This window comes from Phytophthora infestans, genomic scaffold, assembly GCF_000142945.1.
Source record: "Phytophthora infestans T30-4 supercont1.46 genomic scaffold, whole genome shotgun sequence".
Classification (NCBI taxonomy): Eukaryota; Oomycota; class Peronosporomycetes; order Peronosporales; family Peronosporaceae; genus Phytophthora; species Phytophthora infestans.
Genome location: NW_003303713.1, coordinates 641,172 through 645,188, shown reverse-complemented (window position 1 = coordinate 645,188; position 4,017 = coordinate 641,172).

Here is a 4,017-nt window from a genome sequence, read left to right as displayed (position 1 = left end):
CCCACGGGTGCTGAATTTCCTAAGCTCCACGCTGCTTCACGCACGCTCTGTACAGCTTTGCAGTCGTGGTCCATCGAAGGGCAAGACGATGGTGATTCCTCCGGATAGTGATAATAGTGGTATCACTACAAAGAGGTCTGACTGTAGAAAAGATTCATGGATGACAAACATTTTATCTACCGAATTTCTTCGTTTAAGTGTTTTTATAATAGGCAGGCGAAAGATGCCATGTCGAAACCCTTAACACGCACCACTTTGATCGGGTACCGGTAATCCGTATATCGCCATTGTTCACCTCCACTGGAAGTCGGGGGAGATCAAAGCCTTCTCAAGCACGCGAGACGTATCTTCTAGGTTCCCTCATTCATGCAGAATAAGTCTTAAGAGATCCGACTGGCTCATTACTCTTACAATCCGGCAACACATCGGATCCCACTGGAACCTCATAGAGCCACGCATAACGAGCCTCTGATTCAGCAGCTTGTCACCCAGAGCGCGTCCCTTTTCACTTCTTGAGAGGTACGGGAACACCCCTTGCAGTGTCCTCTCCGTAACGGTGACTCTTGTCGTCGTCTCCGCAACGATAGAATCTTTGCCCGTCTTCGACAGTCCTTCTAGCTCGAGTTCTACGTCTTCGAACCACATGGACATGCGTTTCCAGCTCATCATCATCGCGTCTGGACCCCGACCTGCGCTAAACACCGTGTCTGATGCCATATATTTGCGTAGCAAGTCTTGCTGGGCTGACGACTCAGTAGCACCAGTCGTCTTTAGACCGTACCGGAACAGTCGAAAGTACTCAGTCGCGACGCTCCACACGTTCTCCTTGGCCGGGACTGCTGAGGAGACAGAGCGTCGACGCTTCTCGAGCTTGTTGATTTCATTCTGCAGGTGATGAGTCTCCTTTTCAATTGAATTGGCGTAGTCGTCTTTCTTCTTCCGGTACCGAATCTGCCGGATGCGACGGAATTCTCGGAGTCTCGTTTGTTCGCCAAGAATCTGGTCCACAATTTGGGCGTGTTCAGAAGGAGAGGACTTTCTCTTCTGAGCTACATGTACTGAAGCATAGTCGACGGTATTGACTGGTTCAGTTTTCCAAAGGTGACGTGGAGGTAGAGTGGGGTCACTACCGTCTTGCATACAAGCGTCTTCACTGGTGCCCAACTTTCGCTTAATTGGCTTGGCATGCAACGAGAAGCCCCCGATGACGTCGTCACTTAAAAGCTGACGGTTTGGCGGTTGAAGGATGCGGCTACCGGTATTCATTCTGAGTGGGTAGTGCGCACGTACAAAGTGAGTCGATAGACGTGAACAGTAAAAATGAGAAATGATTGGTCACAACGTTTACATGAAGTCTGAATCTCTTAAGACAAGAGAGCGCGTAAGACGACAACAGCTGCCCGGACAATCAATACATGTTCGTGTAGGGATTGTCTAAGGAGGGCCATTTCAAATCTATAGCCATTTAAAAAAAAAGACCAGCGTGAACAAAACAAAGTCAGTGGTTGGGCGTTTCGACTTCAACCAAATCGGTAGACGAGCACCTGATTCCAAATGTCCGTGTGATCGATACGTGTGGAAAACCAACGACAGCTATTGCATTTTATACCGTCCATCAATGTATAGCTCTGACATGCGAATGGTATAGGTGGCTCAAAAGTTAACGTTTGGCTAGCCTCATTCACTTTTATAACCGAGCTCAGCATCACAGCTACAGCCACTAAACTAGACCAACGCTTCTTCTAAATGACCGACACGGCCATTCGTAGCTCAAACAGCATCACGGACGCTGAAGTGGAAATGACCTGCTTCGTCATTCCACCACCACCTGAAGAGACGTTTCAGTCGGAGTCTGAAGCTCTTGCCGCTGTGCATCGCTGGGGTAGGCAGCACGGGTTCAACATGACAAAACGGCGTGCATTCTACACTGACGATGCTAAGACCTTCGTCTGGAAAAGAGGCCTCGACTGCGATCGGTCGGATAAGCCGAAAGAGACACAGCACTCGCTGGCGGCAGATCGTGTTAGACCTATGCGAGGGTCGAAAAGAATGGGGTGCAACATGAAGCTTGTCATCAAAGCTGCTTCGGCGTCGGACCCACAAGGGCCGTGGCAGATTGTCCACACCAGAAATGGAAGCCGACTTCACAATCATCCTCCGTCTGAAGATGCCCGTATTCACGCGTGTCATCGACAACGTGCAGCTGCGAGTACTTCTTTCACCGGGGGCCAAACTGTGCAGTCGCTTGTGGAAGCCCAGACTGCGGCTGGTGTGTCTGTTGCCAGCATTCGTGCTACACTGATGCGAGCGGACCCCAACTCATTTGTCACTCCCAAGGATATCGCAAACACTCAAAATGCTGTGAGACGTCGTGTGATGTCCACGCATACAGTCATGGAGGCCCTTTTCTCGGCTCTTACTGAGGAGGGATTTTTCTTTCGCTACTCCTTAAACGAAGAAACGCTGGAGGTGCGGTATCTCTTCTGGGCTCACCACGGTGTTGGAGATTGGTTCAGGCGGCACCATGACGTCTTGGTCATGGACTGCACGTACAAAACCAATAAGTACAAGATTCCGTTGCTCAACATCATAGCTGTGACTGGATTAAACACTGCCTTACCGGTAGGTCAGTGCTGGCCGCCCAGCGAAAAAGAAGAAGACTACACGTGGGCGTTGAACATGCTGCGTCTCTTCATGATCGAAAAAGACGTGGAAGAGCCCAGTGTAGTTCTCACTGACAGAGAGCAGGCTTGCATGAATGCAAACGACCATGTATTCAAAGGAATTCCAGCAATGGTTTGCCGATGGCACATGAACAAAAATGTAGAAGCTATGGCCCGGAAGCACCTCGGACAGGTGTCGGTTGTAGATCCGTTCACAGAAATCTCCTCGAAAGAAAATACGTGGGAAACAAACTCTTTCATGACTGCTTGTTTCAAGGTAGTCGATGCCGACACCGAGTCTGAGTTTGAAACGCTCCGAGCAAAGATGAAGGACCACAGTTTGTACCTGGCTTCGTATCTGGACACAACGTGGTGGAAATACAAGGAGAGAATTGTCAAGGCGTGGACAGATAAATATCAACACTTTGGGGTTCGGGATACGTCGATCGTCGAAGGTACACATGCCAAATGTAAGTTGTGGCTCGGCAACAGTCGTGGAGACCTGTACACAGTGTTCAAAAGTCTCTTGCCATGGTGGAAAGGAGCTATATCAGATCTACGACTACTCTCGACACGCAACGCTGTCATCACGCCATTTCTTCTCCAGCCGAGCAGGTATGCTGCTGTGGTGAGGGTAGTCTCAGTTCATGCTCTGATCTTGACAGAAGCCTTGTGGAGAGATGCGTGCAAGATTGTCTACAACCGACTGAATCGGTCTTCATGTTCGGGGACCTTCAAGTCGATTCATGGGAGGCCATGCTTGCATGATCTCATAGCCATCATAGAATCGAACGGTCGTCTTCGGCTTCTGCCTCAACACTTTGTAAAAAAAAACTGGTGGATCAATCGATTTATCCCTGTCAGTCAAGTCCGACGCATATTGGAGCCTGCTTCCATTGTGAGAACAACAAGAACAAGAAATTCATGCGCCCGATCCACGCATCGGGCCAACATGGGCACGCACAGTACGAGACGCGAAGCTACTTTCAGCGAGCGGATAGATCTAAATCATCCGGCTTCTCCTCCTGGCGCTTTACGCAGCAATGGTGTTCTCAACCATATAGTTATGCTGCCACCATTGCAGAACGTAGTACCAATGCAAGATCCTGACAATGCGTCGTATGAGCAGCCATACCTTCCGCCTCGTTCTTGGGGGTACGCTGGATGGAGTGAATGAGTTGATAATATTTTTTCTGGTAGCAAAATGATATCAACGCAAATAAGAAAATGTATACTTTTTTACAACTTTCAACTTGATAGTTACTCAGTTCAGGACAGTCATTAAGTGCAAAACAAGTGATGCAGATGTCCAAACGTGGTATTGCCTTTAAAATAGACTGTCCTACACTTCTAT